This window comes from Symphalangus syndactylus, chromosome 3 (assembly GCF_028878055.3).
Source record: "Symphalangus syndactylus isolate Jambi chromosome 3, NHGRI_mSymSyn1-v2.1_pri, whole genome shotgun sequence".
In the NCBI taxonomy this organism is placed as follows: domain Eukaryota; kingdom Metazoa; phylum Chordata; class Mammalia; order Primates; family Hylobatidae; genus Symphalangus; species Symphalangus syndactylus.
In genome coordinates, this window is record NC_072425.2 from 7,869,283 (window position 1) to 7,885,583 (window position 16,301).

The following is a 16,301-nucleotide window of genomic DNA, read 5'->3' on the forward strand; positions in this document are numbered from 1 at the left end:
ATGGGGACCTCACCTTCTCCTGCTGTCTCCTCCATGTCCAGCCTCCCTCAGGTCTCTCCGTGTGACTAAGGCTTTGCACAGACTCCCAAGTACCCCCCACCATGTGCCCTCTGAGTGAGCAGTATTAGAGACACGGCAAAGAGGTCAAGATGGGGCCCGGCTGGTGTGTGGGGGGCTCAGGGGCCCCTCCCTCCCAGGAAGAAGCCCCTCCCCTACCCGCCCAGCCACGCTGGGGTGGGGGCTGCCGGGGTGTGGGCAGGGGAAGGGTGAGCCTAGATGGGAAACTGCCACGACCCTTGGTAGGGGTCGACCCTCACCAGACCAAGAATTAAACAAACAGAAACAAAGATGTAATAGGAGCTGGGTGCGGTGGCTCACGCCTGTAATCCCAGCACTTTGGGAGGCCGAGGCGGGTGGATCACGAGGTCAGGAGATCGAGACCATCCTGGCTAACACGGTGAAACCCCGTCTTTACTAAAAATACAAAAATTAGCCGGGCGAGGTGGCGGGCGCCTGTAGTCCCAGCTACTCGGGAGGCTGAGGCAGGAGAATGGCGTGAACCCGGGAGGCGGAGCTTGCAGTGAGCGGAAATCGTACCACTGCACTCCAGCCTGGGCGACAGCAAGACTGTCTCCAAAAATAATAATAATAATAATAATAATAATTAACTTCCCATACTTTTCTGATATTTAAAGATTACAACATATTTCAAGAACATGACTCATTGTTTTTACTTAAAAAGTGAGTTTTTTTTTTTTTTTTGAGACGGAGTTTTGCTCTATCGCCCAGGCTGGAGTGCAGTGGCGCAATCTCGGCTCACTGCAAGCTCCGCCTCCCGGGTTCACGCCATTCTCCTGCCTCAGCCTCTCCGAGTAGCTGGGACTACAGGCGCCCGCCACCACGCCTGGCTAATTTTTTTGCATTTTTAGTAGAGACAGGGTTTCACTGTGTTAACCAGGATGGCCTCGATCTCCTGACCTTGTGATCCGCCCGCCTCGGCCTCCCAAAGTGCTGGGATTACAAGCGTGAGCCACTGCGCCCGGCCAAAAAGTGAGTTTTATCTTTTTCTTGTTTACTTCACATACTACACTGATATAAATATCCTTTAAAAAATTTTATTTATTGAATGTAAACTTTTATTATTTTTGGGGGGATATAGTATCTTCCTCTGTTGCCCAGGCTGGAGTGCAGTGGCATGATCTTGGCTCACTGCAACTTCCAGGTTCAAGGGTGGTAGACGCCTGTAGTCCCAGCTACTTGGGAGGCTGAGGCAGGAGAATGGCGTGAACCCAGGAGGTGGAGCTTGTAGTGAGCCAAGATCGAGCCACTGCACTCCAGCTTGGGTGACAGAGCGAGACTCTGTCTCAAAAAACAAACAAACAAAAACAGATAGAAACAAAGATGTAATAGGAACATCCAAGTCAAAAGCTGACTCTTGGAAAAAACTAATATAGTTTAAAACGATAAAAAACTAACATAGGGCCGGGCACAGTGGTTCACGCCTGTAATCCCAGCACTTTGGGAGGCCAAGGCAGGTGGATCACCTGAGGTCAGGAGTTCAAGACCAGCCTGGCCAACATGGTGAAACCCCGTCTCTACTAAAATACACAAATTAGCTGGGCATAGATGGCGGGTGCCTGTAATCCCAGCTACTCGGGAGGCTGAGGCAGGAGAATTCCTTGAACCCAGGAGGCAGAGGTTGCAGTGAGCCTGCACTCCAGCCTGGGCAACAAGAGCAAAACTGTCTCAAAATAAGTACTTACTCAAACATAAGTACTTACTCAAAATAAGTACTTACTCAAAAATAAGTAAATAAATAAAAAATTTTTAAAAAGATTACTTTAGAATGATATATATATCATATCATTCTAATGATAATATATATCATTCTAATGATAATATATATATATAATATATATATTTTTTGAGATGGAGTCTTGCTCTGTTGCCCAGGCTGGAGCGCAGTGGCGCGATCTCAGCTCACTGCAACCTCCCCTCCCAGGTTCAAGCGATTCTCCTGCCTCAGCCTTTCGAGTAGCTGGGACTACAGGCGCCCGCCACCATGCCCGGCTAATTTTTGTATTTTTAGTAGAGATGTGGTTTCTCTGTGTTGGCCAGGATGGTCTCGAACTCCTGACCTCAGGTGATCCGCCCGCCTCGGCCTCCCAAAGTGCTGGGATTACAGGCGCGAGCCACCGCACCCGGTGTAGAATGTTTTATATTTACAGAAAAAAAATGTGAAGACAGATCAGGGAGTTCCTGTGTGCCCCTCCCCAGTTTCCCGCTTGCTGGCGTCTAATTCGCGTGGTCCCTTTGTCGCAATCAGTGAGCCAGTGTTGGGACGTCGAGTCAGCTGACATCCAGGCTTTCTCCAGGTTCCCTTAGTTGCCGAAGGTTCCTCTCCAGGCCAGCACGTGACATTCTGTCTCTCATCCACGGGCTCTTCCTGAGTGACGTTTCTCAGCCTTTCCTGGTCCTCGAGGACCTCAGCAGCCTTGAGGGGTGCTGCTCAGGTGTTTGTGGGGCGTCCCTCAGTTGGGCTCCGTCTGGTGAGTTTCTCACGCTGAATCCGGTGATGGTCGGGAGGAAGAGAATGGGGGCGGGGCTTCCTCCTGCCACATCACACGGGGGACACCATCAGCTCGACCTTCACTACCATGTTGACCTTGGTCACCTGGCTGAGGTTACTCCACCCTAACCCTGAGCCTCTCCGTCTTTTCCTTTTTGAACTGTCCTCTCTGGATGAAGTCCCTGTGTGCGACCCTCACCTCCCCCGGAAGGGGAATCCACACACATTTGCAACTGTGCTGCACTGAGATCATTTGTCTCTGCTCTCCCATGGGTGGGCACAGCCCTTCACTGACATCCATGTGGCCCTCAGGTATTTTACACTTTGGCTCACACCCTAGTGTCACATCCTGTTTCATGGCTCACATCGGGTCAGCTTCAGCTACTGGCAGCTTTTCCATTGGCTTCTGCGTTGTTCTCTGCGAAACAGTTTTTTTTTTTGAGGCGGAGTTTCGCTCTTGTCGCCAGGCTGGAGTGCAGTGGTGCAATCTTGGTTCACCGCAACCTCCGCCTCCTGGGTTCAAGCGATTCTCCTGCCTCAGCCTCCGGAGTAGCTGGGACTATAGATGCCCGCCACCACACCTGGCTAATTTTTGTACTTTTTTAGTAGAGACGGGGTTTCTCCATGTTGGTCAGGCTGGTCTTGAGCTCCCGACCTCAGGTGATCCGCCCGCCTCTTTCATGCGCGTCCGTGTGAAGAGACCACTGAACAGGCTTTGTGCGAGCCACATGGCTGTTTATTTCACCTGGGTGCAGGCGGGCTGAGTCCGAAAGGAGAGTCAGGGAAGGGAGTCAGGGGTGGGGCCGTTTTATAGGATTTGGGTAGGTAAAGGAAAATTACAGTCAAAGGGGGGTTTTTCTCTGGTGGGCAGAGTGAGGGTCACAAGGTGCTAAGTAGGGGACCTTTAGAGCCAGGATGAGCCAGGAGAAGGAATTTGCACAAGACAATGTCATCAGTTAAGGCAGGAAGAGGCCATTTTCACTTCTTTTGTGGTGGAATGTCATCAGTTAAGGCAGGAACTGGCCATCTGGATGTGTACGTGCAGGTCACAGGGGATATGGTGGCTTAGCTTGGGCTCGGAGGCCTGACATTCCTGTCTTCTTATATTAATAAGAAAAATAAAATGAAATAGTGGTAAAGTGTTGGGATGGCGAAAAATTTGGGGGCTGGTATGGAGAGAGAATGGGCGATGTTTCTCAGGGATGCTTCGAGCGGGATTAGGGGCGGCGTGGGAACCTAGAGTGGGAGAGATTAAGCTGAAGGAAGATTTTGTGGTAAGGGGTGATATTGTGGGACTGTTAGAAGAAACACTTGTCATGTAGAATGATTGGTGATGGCCTGGATACGGTTTTGTATGAATTGAAAAACTAAATGGAATAACAGAAGGAGAAAAACAGGTATAAAAGGTCTAAGAATTGGGAGGACCCAGGACATCTGATTAGAGAGTGCCTAAGGAGCTTCAGCATAGTCCTGTCAGCAAAGATTATTTATTTACTTCAAGAGTTAAGAGTGGCAGTTTGGGGATAGCACCAGGAGATATCAGCTGCCATGGCTTGGAGAAACAGTGTAAACCGGCACTGTAAACAAGAGCAGGGCATGTATGAGTAGTTGAGAACGGTGAATAGGAGTATGACTAGACAGAAGATGGTAGGGATGACAAGTTTTTTTGGGGCACAGTCTAAGTTGGTCTGGTGTCTGGAATGAGACTGGGGCCTAATAAAAAGGAGTGTCTATACAGGAGCTCAAATGGGCTGTACCTTGTAGCATTCTGAGGACAGGTCTGACTTCTGAGAAGGGAAAGTGGTAAATGTCAGGCCCCTGAACCCAAGCCAAGCCATCGCATCCCCTGTGACTTGCACGTATACGCCCAGATGGCCTGAAGTAATTGAAGAATCACAAAAGAAGTGAAAAGGCCCTGCCCTGCCTTAACTGATGACATTCCACCACAAAAGAAGTGTAAATGGCCGGTCCTTGCCTTAAGTGATGACACTACCTTGTGAAAGGCCTTTTCCTGGCTCAAAAAGCTCCCCCACTGAGCACCTTGCGACCCCCGCTCCTGCCCGCCAGAGAACCCCCTTTGACTGTCATTTTCCTTTACCTACCCAACTCCCATAAAACGGCCCCACCCTTATCTCCCTTTGCTGACTCTTTTGGGACTCAGCCCGCCTGCACCCAGGTGAAATAAACAGCCATGTGGCTCACACAAAGCCTTTTTGGTGTCTTCACACGGACGCGCATGAAAGTAAAAGTATTGTCCGGTCCTTTTTAAGTTGGTGGCTGAGCTTGGTGAGGTGTGTTTTTAAAAGACCTTTAGTCCGTTCTACTTTTCCTGAAGACAGAGGACCGTAAGGGATGCAAAGGTTTCACTGAATACTAAGAGCCTGAAAAACTCCTTGGCCGATTTGACTAATAAAGGCTGGTCTGTTATCAGACTGTATAGAGGTGGGAAGGCTAAACTGAGGAATTGTGTCTGACAGAAGGGAAGAAATGACTGCGGTGGCCTTCTCAGACCCTGTAGGAAAGGCCTGTATCTATCCAGTGAAAGTGTCTACCTAGACTAAGAGGTATTTTAGTTATCTGACTCTGGGCATGTTGAGTAAAGCTCATTTGCCAGTCCTGGGTGGGGCCAAATCCTCGAGCTTGATGTGTAGGGAAGGGAGGGGGCCTGAATAATCCCTGAGGAGTAGTAGAAAAGTAGATGGAACACTGAGAAGTTATTTCCTTGAGGATAGATTTCCACGATGGAAAGGAAATGAGAGGTTCTAAGTGGCGGGCTAGTGGCTTGTACTGTAGCATAGCCTGCCTTTGCTGGTGTGTGGCGATTAGGCCTGGTGGAACCGCCATCAACAAATCAAGCATGATCAGGGTGAGGAACAGGAAAGAAGGAAATGTGGGGAAATGGGGTGAATGTCAGGTGGATCAGAGAGATACAGTCATGGGGGTCAGGTGTGGTATCAGGAATAATGTGGGAGGCCGGATTGAAGTCCGCGCCAGGAACAATGGTAATTGTGGGACTTAACAAAGAGTGAGTACAGCTGAAGGAGCCAGGGAGCAGACAGCATATGCGTCAGGTGTGAGGAAGAAAATAGATTTTGGAAGTTATGAGAACTGTAGAGAGTGAGTTGAGTATAGTTTGTGATTTTTAGGGCCTCTAAAAGTATTAGGGCGGCAGCAGCCACTGCACGGAGACATGATGGCTAGGCTAAAACAGTGAGGTCAAGTTGTTTGCACAGAAAGGCTACAGGGTGCGGTCCTGGCTCTTGTGTAAGAATTCTGACCACACTAACCATGCCTAGAAAGGAAAGGAGTTGTTGTTTTGTAAGGGATTGAGGTTTGAGAGATTAATCAGACACGATCAGCAGGGAGAGCACGTGTGTTTTTATGAGAATTATGCTGAGATAGGTAACAGATGAGGATGAAATTTGGGCTTGATTGAAGTAATGGGGGCTGTCTGTGAAGCTTTGCAGCAGTACAGCCCAGGTAATTTGCTGAGCCTGATGGGTGTCAGGGTCAGTCCAAGTGAGTGAAGAGAGGCCGGGATGAAGGGTGCGAAGGAATAGTAAAGAAAGCATGTTTGAGATCCAGAACAGAATAATGGGTTGTGGAGGGAGGTATTGAGGATAGGAGAGTGTATGGGTTTGGCACCACGGGGTGGAAAGGCAAGACAATTTGGTTGATAAGGCGCAGATTCTGAACTAACTTGTAAGCCTTGTCTGGTTTTAGGACAGGTAAAATGGGGGAATTGTAAGGAGAGTTTATAGGCTTTAAAAGGCCATGCTGTAGCAGGCGAGTGATAACAGGCTTTAATCTTTTTAAAGCATGCTGTGGGATGGGATCTTGGCATTGAGCGGGGTAAGGGTGATTAGATTTTATGAGATGGTAAGGGATGCATGATCGGTCGCCAAGGAGGGAGTAGAGGTATCTTATACTTGTGGGTTAAGGTGGGGAGATACAAGAGGAGGGTGTGAAGGAGGCTTTGAACTGGGGGAAAAGGTGGCAATGAGGTGTGGCTGTAGCCTAGGAATAGTCAGGGAAGCAGATAATTTAGTTAAAGTGTCTCGGCCTAATAAGGGAACTGGGCAGGTGGGGATAACTAAAAGGAGTGTTTAAAAGAGTATTGTCTAAATTGGCCCCAGATTTGGGGAGTTTTAAGAGGTTTAGAAGCCTGGCCATCAATACCCACAACAGTTACGGAGGCAAGGGAAACAGGCCCTTGAAAAGAAGGTAATGCGGAGTGGGCAGCCTCCATATTGATTAAGAAGGGGACGGACTTATCTTCCACTGTGAGAGTTACCCGAAGCTCGGCTTCCGTGATGGTCTACGGGGCTTCCGAGGCGATTGGGCGGCGTCAGTCTTCAGCCGCTAAACCAAGAAGATCTGGGAAGGAGTCAGAGAGCCTTGGACCAGAGTTCCAGGGGATCTGGGAGTGGCTACCAGGTGAGTTGAACAGTCCGATTTTCAGTGGGGGTCCCGCACAGATGGGACATGGCTTAGGAGGAATCCTGGGCTGCGGGCATTCCTTGGCTGGGTGGCCAGATTTTTGGCACTTGTAGCAAGCTCCTGGGGAAGGAGGTTCTGGAGGAACGCCTGGCCGCTGCGGTTCAGGCGTTTGGAAGTTCTTGTGTGCTGGAGTTGTGGCTAGGGTTTGCCTCACAGTGGAGGCAAGGAATTGCAACTTTTTTCTATTATTGTACACCTTGGAGGCGAGGTTAATTAAATCCTGTTGTGGGGTTTGAGGGCCGGAATTTAATTTTTGGAGTTTTATTTAATGTCGGGAGCAGATTGGGTAATAAAATGTATATTGAGAATAAGACGGCCTTTTGACCTTTTAGGGTCTAGGGCTGTAAAGCGTCTCAGGGTTGCTGCCGAACGAGCCATGAACTGGGCTGGGTTTTTTATATTTGATGAAAAAGAGCCTAAACGCTATCTGATTTGGGATAAAGAAAATGGAGCATTAACCTTGACTATGCCTTTAGCTCCAGCCACCTTTTTAAGAGTAAATTGCTGGGCAGGTGGGGGAGGGCTAGTCACAGAATGAAACTGTAAGCCGGACCAGGTGTGAGGAGGGGAGGTGATAAAAGGATTATAGGGTTGAGGAGCGGAGGCTGAGGAAGAATTGGGACCTAGCTCGGCCTGGCGAGAAGGGGAGAGGTCAGATGGGTCTGTAGGAAAGGAAGATTAGAAAGACTCAGCTACGCTTGGGGTTGGGACTGAGGGGACAGGTGGGAGGGAAAGAGGGAAGATTTGGGATGAGTTGCACTAGGAACAGAGACTAGAGAGGGACCGATGTGTAAAAGAATGCCTGGACGTCAGGGACCTCAGACCATTTGCCTATTTTACGACAAGAATTATTTAGATATTTAGAAAAGTGCTGGCTATTTGGAACTACTGTCGAGTTTGTATTGGGGTCAAGCTGCATTGCAGAAGAAAATAAGACGCTTAGATTTTAGGTCAGGTGAGAGTTGAAGAGGTTTTAAGTTCTTAAGAACACAAGCTAAGGGAGAAGAAGGAGGAATTGAGGGTGGAAGGTTGCCCACAGTGAAGCCCAGAGAAAAGAGAGTAGAGACACGGAGGGAAGGGGTTCGGGGGTTCTTACCCTCCAGAAAAGCGGGAAAGGGGTCGGGGCACGGAAATAAGGGATTGGGGTGCAGAGATGTAAGAGGTTGGGGCACGGAAATAAGGCATCAGGGTGTAGAGATATAAGAGGTTGGGGCGTGGAAATAAGGGATCGGGGTGCAGAGATATAAGAGGTTGGGGCACAGAAATAAGGGATCGGGGTGCAGAGATATGAGGTTGGGGCACAGAAATATAAGAGGTTGGGGCGCAGAAATAAGGGATCGGGGTGCAGAGATATAAGGGGTTGGGGTATTTGCCTCTCCCCCAGAAAAGTGGTACTTGCCACTAAGGGTGAAGGAGGAGGGGTTGGGGGTTTCTTGCCCCCTAGAAAGACGGAGAAGGGGTAGAGACACGGAGAGAAGGGGTTGGGGTACTTGCCCCTTCCCCAGAAAAGTGGGACTTGCCGCTAAGGGTGAAGGACCAAGGCAGGCGTCCCTGCATGGTCTGACACTTCTGAAACGTGGGTGAATAATCGGAGAGGCGTCCCTGCAATGATTAAACACCAAGGGAAGGCTGCCTTCCCAGTCCGTGACCGGCGCCGGAGTTTTGGGTCCGCGGATAAAATGTGTCTCCTTTGTCTCTACCAGTAAATGAAAGGAATTCAAATTAAGAGAAGGGAGAGATTGAAGACTGGAAAGGAGAAAGTGGTTGAGGGATAGTGAGGGAGGTTGGAGAAGAGAGTAAGAAGAGGCCGCTTACCGGGTTTGAAATTGGTGAGATGTTTCTTGGGCTGGTCGGTCTGTGGACCTGAGGTCGTAGGTGGATCTTTCTCACGGAGCAAAGAGCAGGAGGACAGGGGATTGATCTCCCAAGGGAGGTCCCCCGAGCCGAGTCACGGCACCAAATTTCATGCGCGTCCGTGTGAAGAGACCACCAAACAGGCTTTGTGTGAGCCACATGGCTGTTTATTTCACCCGGGTGCAGGCGGGCTGGGTCCGAAAAGAGCGTCAGGGAAGGGAGTCAGGGGTGGGGCCGTTTTATAGGATTTGGGTAGGTAAAGGAAAAAGGGAGTTGTCCTCTGGCGGGCAGAGTGGGGGTCACACAGTGCTCAGTAGGGGAGCTTTTGAGCCAGGATGAGCCAGGAGAAGGAATTTGCACAAGACAATGTCATCAGTTAAGGGAGCAACAGGCCATTTTCACTTCTTTTGTGCTGGAATGTCATCAGTTAAGGCAGGAACCGGCCGCCTGGATGTGTACGTGCAGGTCACAGGGGATATGATGGCTTAGCTTGGGCTCAGAGGCCTGACAGCCTCTGCCTCCCAAAGTGCTGGGATTACAGGCGTGAGCCACAGCCCCCAACCTCTGTGATATGTTTTGATGCACACACCCATGAAACTATCACTGCAATCAGGGTGCAACTGTGTTGGTCTCTCTAAAGATTCCCTGAGCCCCCCTGGAGTCCCTCCCTCCCTCGTCTTTCCACCACCTCCCCTGCCCCCAGGCCACTGCTGTGTTTTCGTCGCTGGAGATGAGCGTGTGTTTCTGGGGCTTCGCCCGCGTGGTGCACCACCGTTCTCGCTGCCTGACGCCCTCCGCCCTCCGCCCTGCGCGGTTATTTTGGGGCTTGCAGGTTGTTGAGAGCATCAGTAGCTCCTTCGTTCACTGCTGGCAGCGTCGCGTTGTGCAGACACACCACAATTTGTTCTCCTTCACCTGTGGGTGGACCTGGGGCTGTTTCCAGTTTGGGGCCATTACAGATAAAGCCGCCGTGGGCGCACGCATGGTGTGTGGGTGTGTGCTATATCTCTTTTGGGTAAATACCCAGGAAGGCAATAGCCAGGTCCTATGATGGTGTAGCTCAATTTTTAAAATACTGACACTGTTTTCCAGTCCTTTCAAGATAGGCCTTTCTCCTCCCTGTAGCAGTCTTGGGGGCTCAAGAGCACCCAGGGAGCAACACCAGGGCTCCCTGGTCCACTTGAGGCTGTGGGAGTGGGAGAGGGTCTCGCTGAAACCCCGGAGCTTGCGGCAAGGCAGCAGAGGACCTGGCGTGCCTGTGGCTGAGACTGGACAGAAGCTTCTTTCTGTTTCTTGCAAACTTCCAGTCATGGAACCTTCCAGCGCCAGGTGTGCGGCCCAGCCCCTCTCTAGGACAGCTTCCCGGGAGCGTACCTGGCGTCCTGCTCTCTGTGCAGATTCAGCCACTGGGCCACACAAAGACGGCCGGGGAAGCAGGCAGCTACAACCTAGGTTTCCGTGTCGAGCCCGAGCAGGTCCCTCCCTGGGTGTGGCCCGAGTCTCCTTCCTCTGCTGAGCAGGGAGTGGCAGGTAGTGCAGGGGCTGGGGAGGACAGGCGGCTTTGATGCCAGGCGGTCAGGCAGGTGCTGAACCCTGGGGCACTGCCATGCCCACAGCTGCCCGAGGCAGCAATCGATGGGTTCACCGACCTCCTGCCCGTCTGAGGTCAGCGCCAGGCCTGCAGGGCCCCTTGTCAGCGAGTGTCTGCCCAGGGTACCCCAGGGTCACAGGGGGCTGAACCCCGGCGCTCTCCAGCCTGAGGGGAGGGGGACAGCAGAAGAGAAACTACCCCAAGCCCCAGAACCACCTCCAGGGCCAGGTTGGGCACGGTGCTCCCTCTCTCCTGCCAGGCCTGGGGTGGTCCCCCCTGGATGGGTCACAGGACAGTGTGGGTATGAGGTGGGCCCCCTCCCCCAACTCCCAGGTGCCTCTGAAGGGGTTCCCCGAGCCTGCATGCTGCTCCCTGAGCTGAGCCCCAGCCCTGCAGCCCGCCCACCCCGTGCCTGGCCTTGCCGCCCAGCGGTGGAGTCTGTTCTTCCCTCATCCAGGGGCTTCCGCTGGCTCCGGAACAGCAACCCCCAGACCCCGGGCCCACATCCTCAGCCTGGCCTTAGAGCCCACCCTCTCCTCCTCCCTGACCCAACCGGCCCCATCTCCTGGGCTCATGGCCTTTCCTAGTTTTGGAGGTCAGGGATGCTTCAAGGGCAGGCCAGGGACCCCACCGACAGAAAGAGGATGCCTGCCTTGAATGCGGAAGGGCCCACCGGCTTCACCATCCAGCGTGGGGTTGTCTCATGCCACAAGGACTCAGACCCCATGGGAAGGGTGCTCTGTGCTGGCCTCTGGCCCCACTGGCGTGTGGACCTGCCTCCTCTTCCTCTGTCTGACGTCTGTCTGCCAGGCTGGGCCATCCTCATGCTGGCATCTGCCACGTCTCTGCTCTGAGCGCTCCCAGGCCCTGGGCTCTGTGCCCCGAGTCAGGCAGGGACGGGGCAAGACGCTCATCGGCACCCTCCCAGCCAACTCAGGGTCCGGCCTGAGGATCCCTACAACCCGGAGCCCCCTCCCAGGGCAGAGTCCCCCTGGAGACAGAGCCAGGGACCCGCTCTAATCACCACTGAAGTGCACAGTTGCTGGCTGGGTGGAAAAAACCCAAATCCCAGTTAATCCACACAAACCTAAGAAATAAGACAATTTCCTGCAAAACAAAATAGCTTTTTCCACCAGCATTCCCCTCCAACAGGGCCCACACGTCCACATCCCTTGGGAGATGTTTCAGAAGAAACAAGGGAGACTGTATCACAGAGCAAAGGCCGTGTGTGCGTGCGTGTGTGCATGCGTGTGTGCGTGCGTGTGTGCGTGCGTGTGTGCGTATGTGCGTGCGTGTGTGCATGCATGTGTGCGTGCGTGTGTGCGTGCGTGCATGCGTGTGTGCGTGCGTGTGTGCGTGCGTATATGTGCCTGTGCACATGTGCCTGTGTGCATGTGTGTACCTGTGCACGTGTGTGCATGTGTGCATGCATGGGTGTGCCTGTGTGTACAAGTGTGCCTGTGCATGTGTGCATGCCTGTGTGTGTACACGTGTGCCTGTGTGCATGTGTGTGCCTGTGAGCCTGTGTGTGTACACGGGTGCCTGTATATGCCTGTGTGCACACGTGTGTGCCTCTGTGTGTTCACATGTCTGTGTGTGTGTGCCTGCCTGGCATGTGTAAGCCTAGAAAGGCCGCGCACACAGAGATGGAGACAATGTTTCAGCCTCCCTGATGCATCCTGGGCAGCTGCTGCTCCCTCACCATGGTGACTGTACCCACAGCCACTCCCTCTTTGAGATCCCAGGCCCCAGCCCACTCCTATTTCTGGTTTGCTAAGAGGACACTAGGAGGTGGCTCCCCCAATGTCCCACCTCAGGAGAGCCCCTGGGGTGGGCTGAGCTGCCTGGGGTTGGCTCTGAGGACCCTGGGCTGCCCCTGCACAAGGCCCCCCACAAACTTCACCCCCTTCGTCTTAGTCAGTTTTCTGTGGCTATAACTGAATACCTGACATTGGAAATGTACAAAGAAAGTAAATTTATTTCTTACAGTTCAGGAGGCTGAGAAGTCCAAGGTCGAGGGGCCAAGTTGCAGTGTGGCGGAGGGCAAGAGCTGCCAGCTGAGGTCTCTCTCTTCTCATAAAGCCACCAAGTCCACCATGGGCCCAACCCTGAGGACCTTATCTAACCCTAATCACCTCCCAGAGGCCCCACCTCCAACCAACATGTGAATTTGAGGGCCACGCAAGGTGGTTCACGCCCATAATCCTAGCACTTCGGGAGGCTGAGGCAGGAGGATCACTTGAGCCCAGGAGTTTGAGACCAGCCTGGCCAACATGCAGAAACCCTCTCTACAAAAAACTTAAAAATGAGCCAGACATGGTGGCGCAGCTTCGGTCCCAGCTACTTGAGAGGCTGAAGTGGGAGGATCGCTTGAGCCAGGGAGGTCGAGGCTGCAGCGAGCAGAGGTTGCGCCATTCCACTCCAGCCTGGGCGACTGAGCAAGACCTTGTCTTAAAAACAAAAAAAACAGTGGATTTGGGGATGAAATGTCAACACATGAAATCTAGGGACACGTTCATATCACAGCACCCCGTTTCCAGCAGAGGGGCCTCCAACACACAGGAAGCCCTGGGGACTGGGAGGCCAGATCCTCCCCACACCCTAGGGTTAGAGAGGGGCCCCTCAGCCCACCTGTCCCCCTGTGTGGGGGCCCTGGTGGCTGTCCCGACCCTGTGGGCCGTCCTGCCAGGAGCCCCGAGTCCCTGCATTGTATGTGTGGGGCACGTGGGGTGAGTCTCAGGGAATCGGCGAGCTAGGGCCAAGTTTCTCACGCCAGGGGGTTACTGGGAAAACGTGCTTCCCAGGGACCGGGGGAAAGGTAGCAGGGCCCAGGGTCTGAGGGGGTCTCCAGCTCAGCTCTGTACCACAGGCCTGGCCCCCGCGCGCCGCCCACTCAGTCCCTGGATGACTCTGCCGCCAACCCTCCTTCTTCCTCCTGCAGAAAACATGCAGAGGCCGCGCTGGAAAGCCCCAGGCAGCTGGTCCCGGCCCAGCAGACCCAGATGGTGGGCAGGAGGGTGCTGCTCTCGGCCAAGATAAAGAGACCGGATCGGGCAGGGCCTGAGGGACAGGGAGTGCTGGGCCCGGCTGAGCTGGGCGGTCCTGGGGTCAGGGGCCAGCAGGAGCCACCACCCAGCTCAGCCAAGGCTCCAGGTCCCATTCCCAGCAGCCCTGCACACAGTCCCCTCGCAGCCCTGTCCCTGTAGGCCCTGGTGGGTGGGGCTTCCACTGGAGTTCCCGAGGAGCCTGGCCTCCCCCGTCATCTCTGTGCAGCAGCCCCAGGCCTTCCAGTCCTGGTGTGTACCCCTCAACTCCTCCTGCAGGGCTCAGGGCCCTGGCTGCCTAGTCATGCGCTGTGAAGGGGAGTGTGGAGGAGAAGTGTGCCAGGCAGGGCAGATCCACATCCACCATCCGTGGCCTCACGGGATGCCTGGTTCACCAACACAGCTCTGAGCTCCATAGTCAGTGCCCAGCGGCCTCGTGCTCCGTGCCAGGCCCTGCCGACATGAAGGCAGGGAGGGTGGGCTCTGCCTGGTGGGAGGGGGTCAGTGGTTGTTCTGAGAATCCGAACATGAACGTGTGCTGCACCCTCAAACCCAGACCCGGGAGCCCAGCACTCAACGGGAGGAGTTTCACCCACACGTGGCAAGAGGTGCCCGTGGGGGCATCCAGCGTGGCATCACCACGTCCCACCGTGGGAGCCGTCTCACAGCAATACGGGCACCTGAGTCGCACACCTCAATGAACACCCACGTGAGCAAAACCTGATCCTGACGCGGAACATTCCAGACCCCCTCCACCTCATGCTAGCTGCAGGCAGCGCTCAGATCCCCAACACAGAACATTCCAACATTCCACCCCAGCCCTGCTGCAGGCAGCACCCTCACCCCTGAGGACAGAACATTCTACCCGCCCCGCAGCTGCAGGCTGTACCCTCACCCCTGACCACAGAACATTCTATCTGCCCCCCAGCTGCAGGCAGCACCCTTACCCCTGGCCACAGAACATTCTACCCCCCATCCCCGCAGCTGCAGGCAGCACTCTCACCCCTGGCCACAGAACATTCTACCCCTCACCCCTGGCCACAGAACATTCTACCCCTCACCCCTGGCCACAGAACATTGTACCCCCCATCCCCCTAGCTGCAGGCAGCACCCTCACCCCTGGCCACAGAACATTCTACCCCTCCCAGCTGCAGGCAGCACTCTCACCCCTGGCCACAGAACATTCCACCCCACCTCACAGTGTCCCCATCCCGTATGCAGCAGCCGCACACCTGATTTCTAACAGTGGAGAGGAGCTTGGCCTGTTCTAGAACTTTGTAAATGGAATCACATAGTGTGTGGCCGTTTGTGTCTGTTTTCGGACACAGACCCAGCCCTGCACCCAGGTCAGGCCACTCTTGAGGTCAGAGCACAGCTGTGTCCACCTCCCCACCACACGCTACGCGCCCTCAGATGAAGGTCTGCACGGGAACAGGCCCAGGACCCACAAAGACAGAGCAGCGCTAAGGGGACCCCGTGCTTCCCACTCCGCCCAGGGTCTCTGCAGGAGCCCCTGGTCGCCCCAGGTCTGAGCAGTGTGAAGAGGAGCTGGGCCCGGTCCCCTTCCTGGGCCTGTGGACAGCCTGGACCAGACCCGAAGATTCCATTCCCACCTGCCCAGCCCCTCCTGGGACGCCTCTTGGTGTCTGAGTGGGTGCGGGTGGAGCGCTTGTCCTGTGGGGCAGCTGAGGGAAGGTGCCTGGTGGGTAGAGTGCCCCGAGGGGGCATGAGCTCTGGGAAGGGGTATCACGGGGTGAGGACCGGAGGGGACCCTCCCACCGTGAGCCGTGTGGGAGCTGCTTCCCACCAGAGCCCGCCATACCCAGCCTGAGCCCCAGGTGGCCTGTCTGTGGTCACCGTCACCATCACAGGCTCCTGTGGTCACCATCGCAGGCACAGGCTCCGTGTGGCTGTGGCGGGCCCTGGACAAGGCTGACAGGGACCACTGGCCTTCGGGGAACAGCCCCCTCTGCCACTGCAGGGGCTGATCCGGGAGGTTGTGGTGGCCACTGGAGGGATGGAAGCCAGCCCTGTGTCCAGCCCCTCCACCCACCAGAACTTATCTGCTCCCCAACCCAGCTGACCCTGTTCTGTGGGAGGGGCAGGCCCAGGCTGTTCCCAGGCCCAGCAGGCCCAGATGGTGACCTGGGAGTGGCTCCACTCAGGCCAGGGTAAAGAGATTCAATCCGGCCACCCACAGGGGCCTGGGCTGCCGTGCTTGGGGCATGGGGGTAGGGGCCAGCAGGACACCCCACCCCACTGGGCCAGCCTGACTTGACTCCAGCAAGCAGGCAGATGGGCAGGTGGGCTCCCTCTCTGGTCTGTGTCCAGCCCTGGGCCTCTGGGCTCACATGCCGGCAGACATTCCTGGACCACCTGCCTGGCCTCGGCTCCATGCCACCAGCTCCCAGCCCTGTCCCCTCGTGCAGACATGGGGAAAGGGCCTTCAGCCAGGAAGTGCTGGTGCCCCTGGGGGACCTGAGGGGAGGAGGTTCACACAGGGCCTGCTACCACCAGGGCCAGAGGGAGTTGTATCACCCCAGGAAAGATGGGATGAGAGGGGCTGTGGTAGCTGGAGTCCAAGACAGAGGGAGGGCTGTGTGGAGGGGCCCCCGACCACTGATGGGAGGACACAGCCTCCACCCAGGATTGGGGACTCCTGGGAGACAGACCATCTGCAACCCAGGTGGGAGCCAAGTGGGCCAATGGGACTGCACAGCCGCTCTAGCCAGGGCCAGTGACG